This window comes from Tenrec ecaudatus, chromosome 15 (genome assembly GCF_050624435.1).
Source record: "Tenrec ecaudatus isolate mTenEca1 chromosome 15, mTenEca1.hap1, whole genome shotgun sequence".
NCBI classification, from domain to species: Eukaryota; Metazoa; Chordata; class Mammalia; order Afrosoricida; family Tenrecidae; genus Tenrec; species Tenrec ecaudatus.
This window is the reverse complement of record NC_134544.1, coordinates 105,524,136-105,537,138: the sequence shown is the minus strand read 5'-3', so window position 1 is coordinate 105,537,138 and position 13,003 is coordinate 105,524,136. Positions and strand designations below refer to the sequence as shown.

Below are 13,003 nucleotides of genomic sequence, written 5' to 3'. Positions count from 1 at the left end.
CCCCCCAAGCCCACTGTCTGTAGCCAGCGTTTGAGAGTGATGCCTGGCCTTGCGGGGCTTAAAGGACCGCAGACTCTGCCTGTTCATTGCATGTGCCCGGGCTTCCTTCCAGGCCGTCCACTCCGGGCTGGTCAGTGCTGTGGGCTCCACGTGGTCCACGAAGGTGTAGTTCCTGCCCTATTTCGACAGTTCATAGCACTCGGGTTGCAGAATGCGCACGAAGGCGTCCATGGGAAATGTGACTCTGGATTCCCCGCAGCTGCACTGAGCAGCAGTGTTACCATAATTAACCCAGAGCAGGGTGGCAAAATTGATGGATTCCACAAAGTTGAAACCGTGATTGAAGCCAGCATATTAGCCATAGAGGAATGTGACCGTGAATTCGCCTGCTCCCTGGGTGATCCGAACAAAGGGAATGCCATTCTCCCTGGGTGAGATGAGGGCCACCTTGTGCCACAGTAAGTTTATGCAACCACTGGAACTGCCAGGGAAAAGCTCCCTGGCCAGTCTCTGCAGGCAGGCTCCGTGCTCAGGGGGCACCACATACCACATTTTTGGCTCCCTGAAATGCAGGTAGTTGAAGCTGTACAGGTCCATGTCCTCTGTGAGCCAAGCGGAGGTGGTCTCCCACAGGACACAGTACAGGAGGGAAGTGTGGATGCCTATGATGACAATTCCACACTCCTCCAAAAGATCCTGGATCATTCCCAGGTGTCTGAGCTTCCAAAGCTCAGTGTTTTCACCAAATAAGGAGCCACATACCCCAGCCCCATAAATGGGAGAATCGTGCAAGCGGCTCTTCCAATATGTTCGCTCCAAATCCTCAACATCCCGGTGTGTGATATCTGTCGGTGTTGGCCAAGTGGTGATACTCCTTTACGGTTATGGATTTCTTTGTTTTATGATCTAGCAAAAAGACACCTGTCTGCCCCGTAGCTACCTGCTGCACAGGACTGGCTATCAGGATATCATCCATATCGTCATAGTTCTGTCTGGCTGTCCACTGCTCGGATGGGATTATTTTAGCCAGGCCTGCAGGTGGGCACCTTGGCATTCCATATAAACAATGTATTTGTTGAAATCCTTAAATTCCTCCATGATAGGTTGGAAAGTAATGATTTTAAGACTTGGGTTCTGGCTTTGATAGTCGTGGTAATTCATGGCTGCAAAATAGAGTTAGAAAACCCCGTTCTCATGGATGTTCCATGTATCTTGGAATGCTGTGCTTTTGTTTCTTTATCTCTCTGAAAATCTCTTCCAGTTAATTGATTTCTCTGTGAGAGCAAATGCACTCTCTCCAGGCATGTTGGTTCACCAAGAGAATTCTACTAAGGCGGACAGCTATTGTTTCCCCCAGAGAGAACAGAATTTGTCCACATGGAGTGGGTTTTCTCAGATTGCTCTTGGCTCAGTATGCTGTTCTGGAAGTTTACTTAGTTGGAAGGGTATCTCTATCTGTTGATACTTAGCTCCTGTTGCAATCCTGGGCAATTTCCAATTCCACTAACAAGTTGTGCCTCAAGGAATTTTTAAAAAGTAAATCTAAAGACAGTAATTCAGAAACATTCCACATAAATGAATGTTTCCTGAAATGCTAGTAAAGAATCAGGTAAAGAAAAAATAGCACAAAAATGCTAATATCAAAAATAACATTTATTGTAAAATATGAACCAAGACAACTAACCAAACAAACTCCCTGACATCAGTTCGACCCTGTAGGACATGATGAGATGCCTTTGTTTTTTTTCCCCTCAGGCTTTGTTTTTTTCCCCCTCATGCTCTTTTTTCTCATGCAAAGCCTTCTTCTCCATGAAGGGCCTGGTTAAGCAACTGATGGATTGGCAGCCAATGGGGCTCCACCAGGGCTCTAATACAGGACAGAAAAAGTAAAGATTTCACTGAACTTAATAGGAAAAATAAAATTGATGTAGAATGACTTCAACAGTCAACTTAAATCTGGATGAATTATGTTACAAAAAATTAAGCAACACAAAACAGAGAATTCATCAAGCTCTTCCATCCTGATTAACGCTAAAAGCTGAACCTTGGAAAAGCCAGTAGAAGTACACAAAACATTAGCTATGAAAGATGTTTGTGTAACCCTATGTGTTAGACATAAACCTTAAAGTAGTGAAAGCTCCCAAATATTGTGTTACCAGGGGGATGATTCCATCTTAAGAACATAGTATTTAGAAATAATGACCAGCAGATTTGAAATTCAGTATTAACCATCATAGGCAATCCTATCTAGTTCCGGCTTTCTCATCCTGCCCCCTGCCCCCCCCCGGGCGATACAAGTAAAAGCAACAACAACAAAAATTGGGTAAAACAAAACAATTCAGAAGTTGTGAAATCTGCATCATTTTATAATTTGAGTCAAGTTCCTAAGTTATACAATCTTCAGAGACATTTTAGGATTAAAACATATATATCCAATTCTCTTCATAAAAGTGAAAGCATAGCTTAAGGAGCCGTGAATGGGGTGGAGGTTAATGATCCACAGCTTCATATCTAACACAGAACCCAGCAGTTCAAACTCAGCGTACATCACATTATTGAAAAATATACCCTCAGACTTTTTTGAAATGCAGTTAAAAACTGTATCAAAGAAATAAAAAATGTGTTTAAGAAGAACATATTTGGCATTTAAAAGTGCTAACACGTTTTGGATTTTTCTTTATCTAATCTGACTTAATAGCAACAGTAGGATTCACCATGTTTTAGTTTTACATAAACCTCACCCTAGCAAACTAATGAAAGTAGAGAGCTTGCTTTTCATGCAGAGAGGCCCTTCCAGTTGCAGTACTAGAGATTATTAAAAGATCAGATCACTTAAATCAGCTGGTTAGTTTGGTACCTGAGCTGCTTTAAAGGTACTTTTCCCCATTGAATTGTCTACTATTTCTCATTTGCCATATTTCCCTTGAAAATTAATAACTAGTTTGAATAAAATGTAAACTGAACATGGAATGTGCCAAACATGGTTTAAATCTTACAGCCCATGCTTTCAAATAATCCTTTTACATGATGGCTATGAATTACAGTTTTAACCATATTAACTACATGCAAAAATTTTGAAAATTTAAAGACGCTTTTGGGCCATGATACTTTAGTTCTTATGCATTTATCTTCTCCACAAACTTATGTCTCTTCTTGGGTGTCATAATGTGGAAGACGTTCCATTCAATTCCATTTCATGATGCCCCAATGAAAGGTTATGCCTGTTTCCATCAGCTTTTGTGAAACAAAATTTGCATTTTTCATAGTACTATAGAGAATAATTTTTCCACTAGAATTATGGTCACGGTCACTGTTAATATTGAAAGTCAGCGGTCATGGGTGTGATTCATGATGTAGTTCTGGTAGACCTCTGTCATCCTTCACAAATGAAGCAGCTTTCCTTCCATTCTTCTGAACATGATCTTCATTCATTTTCTCCAAAGCTTCTATGTCAGCTGAGAAATCAGCTTCATTATCTGCTGAGATGTTTAAGCCTGCAACAGCATTAAGGAGTTCTCATTCATTGAGAGCTCCATAACTCCTCCTTTCTGGAAAGTCTGGGAGACATTCTTACAGTTCCGGAAGAGGAATTCCAGGCCATGACGTTGGTTCTACAGACTGGCTGACATCACTCAACCAGATCTTTCCAGCATGCCACAGCTTGTTATACTCACTGATGTCAGGATGGATCAGTGGACATTCATTATGTAACCGCTGCATCATATCAAGACTTTGATACTGGGCATCTTTCAATTCACTACTGAGCTTTACTTCTTTTAATTTAGGAGTGGGAACATTGTGGCCATAAAAGACATAACTGAAATGTGTTTCTTGAGCATGACAACTGTTGGACAAGGAATTCCAACGCTCTGCATTCTTGAGAAACAGTGCATTTTTTTTTCTGCGCTCATGTGGATGATCTTAGGTGGATTTTGTTTACTGAAGCAGTCTTTATACCTTTAATCATCTTTAATATATGTTCATGATTCTGGAACTCAATAAGGGTTGTTTTAAATACCTTCATAGCACATTGGGTTGGTACAACTTTACTATCCTTTTCATTCTCCATGCTCCCTGCATATGCATGAAAGACAAGAGATTATTTTCTTGTACTAATACAGCCAGTGATTGTCTCCAATACTCCAGAGTGGATCATTTTATACACAAGTAAACACGTCTTAGAATCAACTGCTTTTTCAGCGAATGCTCTTTTTTCTCATGTGAAGCCTGGTCTATTTTATGATTTTGGATTTTGTTCCACTTTGTTCTCCCACTTCACTCTGGACTTTCTTTTGTGATACCTTTCAGAGTAAATTAGCAGTGGTAGCTGGGCACGATATAATTCTTCTGGTCTCAGATACATGGAAGCTGAGGATGACTGTGGTCCATTCTTCCTCTGGACTAATTGTTTCCATATGTCTTCTAATATCTTCACTCGTATTTTATGGTACTTTTGTGCTGTCTTCAGTGGGGTGAATGTGGGGGGGGCGGGTAACAAAGAGAATGGAGGTGGGGTAGGGACTACTAGCATCTGGGTGGGCTCCCTATTGCTTGGCATAGCTATGTTCCAGAAACACAAGGTCCAGTTCTTTGGGGAATTGAAAGCTTGAAGAGCAAGAAGGGAACTATGCACCATATGGAAGACTGGAAGTCCCTCTGTCCACCCCTGTGGACCATGTCAGAAAAGTGACAGCAGTTCTGAGTATGGAAAGCCACATGGTAAGTTACCATTATCTGGCCCTGCAATCAGCCCAGACCACACCCTAGTACCTTTATTTTGAAAGCTTTGTTACATTAACCTCATTGAAAGGTTTTCTTGCTAACAATTTTCTCGTGTTGAATGACACTTGAATTCGAAATATAAGATATTCCACATTTACTACATGCAAACAGTTTCTTTCCTGTGTGAATTATATAATGTGATGTAAGGGAGTGCTTTCGGCTAAAAGCTTTACCACACTCACAGCATACATAAGGTGTTTTTCTACAGCATGAATTCACTGATGAACAGCGAAATGATGCTTCCTGATGAAGGCTTTTCCACATTCGCCACATACATGAGGTTTCTTTCCAGTATGAGTTCGCTGATGAACAGTGATGTTACTGTTCCAGGAAAAGGTTTTTCCACATTCACCACATACATAGGGTTTCTCTCCAGTATGAGTTTGCTGATGATCAGTAAAAACATTCTTCCTTACAAAGGTTTTTCCACATTCATCAGAGACAGTTTCTCTCCAGTATGAATTCACTGATGATCAGTAAAAACATTCTTCCTGCCAAGGGCTTTTCCACATTCATCACATACATAGGGTTTCTCTCCAGTATGAATTCACTGATGAACAGTAAGGTTTGTCTTCCTGATAAAGGTTTTTCCACATTCACCACATACATGGGGTTTCTTTACTGTGTGAAATGTCTGATGCAATGGTGGAGGAGAGGGGTAAAGGAAAACAAAGGATGAATATAAGGAAGAAAAGGGTAGTGGGTGCATGGGGCACTAATCCACCCATGGGGAGGGTATTGTTTATATCTCCACAGGAAAAGTGGGAGCAGACTTCAACCCAGTGCCGCAAGGTGTGAATGCAATATCCCGGCGTGGAGTAGGGAACCAGTGGAGAGGTCTGGGAGGCTGGCCCCAGCACCATAAATTAAGTGGATTCCTGCCCCTCCCCCAAAAAGAATTTATTCCAAAGGACGACATTGACTCTGCAGCTCCGGGTGATGGACATATCTGATCAGAGCACACGGGAGCAGATGAAGGGGCAGGAGGAGAGAGTGGAGCACAGCCTGGCCCACCAGGCCGTGAGGATGATGTTCCTGAGTAGAGCAGGCAGTCCACAGACCGAACAACATGACTGGCCCCACTGTGAGAAATGATGCCAATCAGTGACTAAGAGCGATACAGGGGACAGCACCGGAGACACAGTGTGGGAATTTCACCTGATCTGATCCCACTACACCGAGGCAAATCACAGGGGACTGCAGCGGAACAGCAAGGGAATGGAGTGGCAAGGTCCCAGGGAATGCTGAAAGTGGACTTTGGGGCCAGGGCATGGTGCCCCAACAGACTGGACTGGAAAATGCTCCAAAGGGACAGCAAATGATCCCTGAACTAACTACAAGCTTTTCTCTTGCGAAGTGTTTTGTTTTGTTCTTTGTCAGTGGTTTGTTTTTGTTGTTTTGTTGTTTTGTTGTCTTGTTGTCTGGTTGTATACTGTTGCTTTGTTTTCCTCTGTCTTGCTTTCATGCATGTTAGTGTCTCCACAGGTCTGTCTGAATAGGACAGGCTGGATGAACTATCTGGAGGAAAAACAATGAGACCGACAGTTCCGGGAGGACTTGGAGTGGCGGGGTAGGGGGGTAAGGAAGTGGTGTTAACAAACACAAGGACAAGATAACAACATGGGACCCAAAATCATAGAGAGGGGGGAGTGGCAGGCCTGGTGGGAAATGATCAAGTGTAAGGTTGCTTAGAGAAGAGGTATACTCTAGCCCAGGTGGCGACGAAGCATGGTAGTAGGGCAGGAGGAAAGTCAAGGGAGATGGAGGAAAGAGCTAGGAGTCAAAGGGCATTTATGGGGGTCTAGACAAAGACATGTACATGCAAATATATACAGGAGGATGGGGAAATAGATCTATGTGTCTATATTTATAGGTTAAGTATTAATGTGGTGGAAGGACCTTGGGCTTCTACTCAAACACTCCCTCAATGCATGAATACTTTCTTTTATTAAATTGGAACTCTATGATGCTCACTCTCCCGACACAACTGCTGAAGCCAAAGTGGGTGAACAAGTAAATGTGGTGAAGAAAGCTTATGGTGCCCGGCTATCAAAAGAGATAGTGACTGGGGTCTTAAAGGCTTGAAGATAAACAAGCGGACATCTAGCCAGAAGCAACAAAGTCCACATGGAAGAACACACAAGCCTGTGTGATCAAGTGGTCCCGAAGGGATCAGTTATCAGGCATCAAAGAACAAAAAAACCATATCATTGACTGCATGCCTCCATGATAGGATCGCTGAAGACAAATGGGTGCATAAACAAATGTGGTGAGGAAAGCTGATGGTGCCCGGCTATCAAAAGAGATAGTGTGTGGGGTCTTAAAGGCTTGAAGGTGAACAAGCAGCCATCTAGCTCAGAAGCAAAAAAAACCCACATGGAAGGAGAACACCGGCCAGTGTGATCACGAGGTGCCAAAGGGAGCAGGTATAAGGCATCATGCAAAAAAAAGATATATGTGTGTGTGTGTGTGTGTATATATATATATATATATATATATATATATATAAATATATATATATATATAAATATATACCATATTGAATGAAGGGGGAATTGCAGAGTGGAGACCCAAGGCCCAAGTGTCGGCCAATGGAGATCCCCTCATAGAGGGGCTTAGGAGAGGAGATGGGTTAATTAGGGTGCGAGGTAGTACCGATGAAGCACACAGCTTTCCCCCAGATCCTGGATGCTTCCTCCCCGCAACTACCATGATCCGAATTCTACCTTGCAGGGCTGGATAGGGCAGAGGTTGTACACTGGTACATATGAGGGCTGGAGGCACAGGGAATCCAGGGTGGATGATACCTTCAGGACCAAGGGTGTGAGGGGCGATGCTGAGAGAGTGGAGGGTGAGTGGGTTGGAAAGGGGGAACTGATTACAAGGATCCACATGTGACCTCCTCCCTGGGAGAGGGACGCCAGAGAATGGGGGCAAGGGAGACTCTGGATAGGGCAAGATATGACAAAATAACGATGTATAAATTACCAAGGGCACATGAGCAAGGGGAGAGCAGGGAGTGAGGGGAAAAAAAAGACGACCTGACAAAGGGCTTAAGTGGAGAGCAAATGTTTTGAGAATGATTGGGGCAGGGAATGTATGGATATGCTTTATACAATTGATGTATGTATATGTATGGATTGTGATAAGAGTTGTATGAGTCCCTAACAAAATGTAAAAAAAGAAAAGAGAAAAAAAAGAAAATGATTGGGGCAAAGAATGTACAGATGTGCTTTATACAATTGGTGTATGTATATGTATGGACTGTGAGAAGAGTTGTATGAGCCCCTAATAAATTGTTTTTTAAAAAAAGAAATGTCTGATGTGCTGTAAGGTATTATTTCTGACTGAAAGCTTTACCACACTCATCGCATATATTAGGTTTTTCTCCAGTAGGCGTTCACTGATGATCAGTGAGGTTCTTCTTCCAGATAAAGGTTTTTTCACATTCACCACACACATGGGGTTTCTTTCCAGTATGAGTTCGCTGATGAACAGTAAGTTTGGTCTTCCTAATAAAGGTGTTTCCACACTCACCACAGATATGCAGTTTCTTTCCTGTGTGAAATGTCTGATGTGATGTTAGGCATTGCTTCTGACTGAAAGCTTTGCCACACTCACTGCATACATAAGGAGTTTCTACAGTATGACTTCGTAGATGAATTTTGAGATGTGCTATCTGAATGAAACCTTTGCCACAATCATGACATACATAGGGTTTCTCTCCAGTAGGAGTTTGCTGATGAGCAGTGAGATCACTGTTCCTGTTAAATCCTTCCCCACATTCACTGCATACACAGGGGGTACCTACCACATGAGTTTTCTAATGTTCCTCGCAATATGTATTACTGTGGTAAACTTTGCCATATTCCAACCCTGTGTATGGGTTTTGTCCTTTATGTGCTGTTTGATAATGTACAGTGAGTTTGAATGATTTGTTGAACCTTTGCCCACCCTGAATGCATTCATAAGTCTTATCAAGAATTTGACTGAAGTGGTGCTCACAGAGGAAAGACTCCTTGAAGAAGATTCTCCCACATTTATCACCTATGCGTGGTTTCTCAGTTTTGTCAGATTCCTGATGCTGAATGCATTGTGACTTCATACTACTGGATTTTTCACAATCAGGGAATTTCATTCCAGTATAAAATTGTTCCTGTTCAATATCAAGAAAAGTTTCTCATCTCATTGAAAACTACTGACTTCTTTATTTTAGAATTGCATAAACAATCCAAATGGTAAACACAGTTATTGTAGAAATCAGTTTGGGTGTGAAAATAATGAATGAACACAGATTTGGTAGTTGCTTAATAGGACCGTGAAAATATAAAAAGAATATAAATACAAGCAAGACACAGACCCACAAGGGAGGTAAGGCCTGCTAATTTCAGGTGCTTGAGATCAGATGTATTCATTCCATCAATCTTTCCTGAAAGACAACTAAGTACTAGACAAACGAAATGTGAAAAATGCAGAATGTTCAACTTCGGAGAACACAATTTTACAGGTATATATGAGACTTATGGAAAGCCTACAGTCTAGCTTACAAAACTCATCTTCCAGTGTTTTCCTGTGGGGGTGTGCAGATTGCTGTGACATCGAAAACACTGCCACCAGTATTTAAAATATCATCAGGATCACACATGGTGCACAGGTCTAAGTGGAAATTCCAGAAATACAGACTAGGAGGAAGAACTGGTGATTAACTTCTAGAACATTAGCTCCTCAGGTTTAATGGCACTTAAATAACACTTTAGAAGTACTAAGTTCTCAAAGTACAGTCAACAGTAATGATGTGGATGGAGTAATGCTTTGAGGACCTTCACTGGGTGACATGGCATGAGAAAAAATAGCTGCCTACAAACATGTACTAATAATTGGAAGACAGATTATATGAAGCACTATCAAGAAAAATGGCAAGTTGTCAAAATGATATGTTTAAAAACTGATATTGTATATGTTATTGTACTTTAAGCACTAGTTATTTTTAGATTTAAGTGGTTTATAAGGCTGAGACTGACAAATTCATGAAGATTGGTGTCATGCTCATCATCAAAAACAAGTGCATTGCAAGATCTCTCCTGAGTTACAATGTTGCCATGGGTGGGTTAATTTTCACATGCCTGCAAGTAAAAACAATAACTACAAGTGTTATTAAAGTTTTGTACCAACTCTTAAAGCAGACATAAACTGTGGGATCCAGCCTCACAGTTAAATGGGTCCGTAGAAGTAGCATGTGACATAAAGGAAGATAAAGCAGACAGCAAAAAATAGGGTATAGCAGTCTGATCTGTAATGCTGATGAGTGATCGACGTCATTTAGCAGTGTTTATATAGGAGTGAGACATGCAAGTCTCTAGCAGCCAAATACACAACAGAATGGGCAAAGTGTGAATCTGGGACAGCCTGAATGTTTTAAAACACTTCATGGTAAGTATCAGGCTGTGAAGTTGATGACCAGGAAGAGAACATTTGCAGATAAATTCTCTATTGTCTGCATTAAAGAAGCCTGCAAGGCCAGGATTCTGGGTGGAGGGAGGCCTTCATATTTGTATGTTAGAGAAGAGTCCCAGTCATATGGTCCTAATGAAAATTCATCCCCATCATCCCCACAATATCCTCCCATTGTAGTGATTCCTTAATGATACCTCATAGGAGCACATGGCTAATCTCTAACAGCCACCAGCTTTATGTATAGAAGCAGACACACTCATATTATATTCCCAGTCAGGGGACAAGTTACTCCCCTCTAACTGCCCTCAGCACTGGTGTTAAGTTACTCAACCAATGAACTAAGGGACCTCCAGCGTAAAGAAACTTCCCACCTCATTATGTAGGTAGGTGTCTGTGTGTGTGTGTGTGTGTGTGTGTGTGTGTGTGTGTGTGTGTTGTGGGGTGGGGATGGGTTTGCATGCCTGGAGTTAATATAAATCGGTGAGTGTATATATTCTCTCTATCCAGCTCAGACCTGACATCATGGATGAGGTGACCGCAGAAATACTTTTCTCTCCCTTTTTATTTCTGCCCCTCAGTTACACAACTGTCTCTTAGGACCCATCCAGAAGGCATGTAAGAGACAAAGGAATAGTTGACTCCTTGATAGCAACAAAGAGAACCTTATTGCTCTTAAAGCTAGGCATCTTTTAGATGAGTAGCAAAAGTTGGATGTCTTTAGGAGACAGCTTTATACTTTCATGTAACGGAAAGCAGTGTAGAGAAAACTCTTTGTACCTGGAGGATTGTGTGTTATCACCTTTATCTATATCCTCTGGACTCTGGACAATTTCCTCTAGCATTAGCCCTTGTCTTCTAAGCCCTGCTGGTAAGAAGTATAGAGAAGAGGCTGCTTACACTTTTATGAAGTTTCTGTTTTCCACAATAAAGAGATTGAAGAGAGGGAATAAAGGGGAGCTGATATCAAGGAGTTCTAAAATAAAGAAAATGTTTGGAAACATTGTGGTAGCAATTGTTTAATAGTGTTTCATGTGATAGAACTATGGAATGTTATGATATCTGTAAGACTCACAATAGAATAATTAAAACTATATATGTATTGAAAATTTAACCAAGGACTTCTGGGAAGATGGCGGATCAGGAGACCAGCATACTCTGAGAGTACTTTCAAACAAGGCGGGTTTACTGTCCAGGTAGCCGAGTGGAAGGAGTCTGATGAGTGAAATATCCACCGGGACAGCACCCCACCCCACACATTTGTCCTGAGCCAGGGCCTCGGTAATCCAGGATCCGATTTGTGGGACATATCGTGTCATTAAGCTCCCGCCACCGCAGCTCCGTCTAGCTATAGTCTCACTCCATCCCCAGACCGGGACCCCGTGCTCCGAGTTGCTTGACTGCTCTGCCGAAACAGGCACAGTGGTGGTGGGACCCCCTACAGCAACTGCCCACTCGAGGGACCCCACCTGGAGAGAATCTTCCCTTTCCCGTGGTTCCCCTCTCCCCAGATGGCACGGATCTGCCCTTGGGCCGCATCCCTCACTCCATTCAACCAAGGCCTGGGTAATTGGTCTACAGGCTACTAGTGGCTGCCTGGGCAACCCCCACGGGGGACCATCCACCCCCATTGGTGCAGGGGACCTCTCCACTGCCACCTCGTATGCCTGACCCCCAAACCCCCCCCCCCCACCTTCCGTCAGCCTAGCTCCCGCTTCACTTCCCACCAGCAAGGGCCTTCACCCGGAGCCCAAACCGCTTCTGTCCCTGATGCTGCATTTACGCAGGAGCTACTGCAGGCTGACTTGCACCACCGCAGAGTCCAGTGCCCGCAGCCCGGGGAGCGCTAAAGCCACCTGACTCGGGGCGTTCCTTCCAGCGTTGACATCCCTGGGCATAACAGTGGGTGCTCCTGCCAGTTAGGAATGCGAGCAAAAGGGCTTTGTGGCCCCGCTGGAGCAGCTTTGCCTTCCCCGGTGTGCTGCGCGGTTTCCAGCAGCCTGTGGCTGAGTACTGAGCCTGTTCTGGCGCGTTCCTCCCAGGGTGGAGGGCAGACTCACCGCCCTCTGATCCAGCTCGGAACACGACACTAAGGAGCCTGCGCTGCTCCCTGCCTGCAAGGAGCCGAGGTCGTGGCTCTGCGGTCCCCACCAGTACTGTTTGTATGCTCCAGCTGGCTTTCACCAGTGCAGTGCACTGCGGGAACCCTAGCACCAGTTTCTAAGCCTACCCCAACCCTTTCCAGCTGGTACAGGAGGCGAGCCCTGCGGCCTTTGCCTCCCTCAGCACCCCTTGTGGCCCCAGTCTTTTCCTGCCAGTGCAGGAAGCTTACCCCTCTGGGGCTTCTCCCGCCTTGGTAGCCTCTGCCCACAGGCTTAACTCTACAGGACTGCAGGGACCTGGGAGTGCTGGTTGTTCGGAGGAGCATTTTTCACTCACATAGCCCTGCTCCAGAGCCCAGATCAGCAACATGTCCTGTGGTAGTGAGGACTGGCCCACCTCCGCCTTCTATAAGGCATTTCTAACTTGGAGGGAAAAGAATGGGGGAATTTAAATATATATATATATATATATATATATATATATATAATTTCATGCTTGTTTTCTTCTTTTTTTCTTTCACTTTCTGTGTTTTCTCTCTTTTACTTCCTCCTTTTCATTATTACTATTACTTCTCTTCTGTCCCTTTTCTATAGGTTTTCTATCTTTTTTTGCTCCTTCCACTTCACTTATCACTTCTTATCTCCTCTTTTATAGCTTCTCCTTCTTT

The 13,003-nt window shown here is 43.4% G+C and overlaps 1 pseudogene; it reads right to left on the bottom strand.

Annotated features, from left to right (window-relative positions):
- Positions 1 to 3,333: 3,333 nt before the first annotated feature.
- On the bottom strand, positions 3,334 to 12,705 carry LOC142427664 (serine/threonine-protein kinase RIO3 pseudogene; annotated as a pseudogene).
- Positions 12,706 to 13,003: the final 298 nt, after the last annotated feature.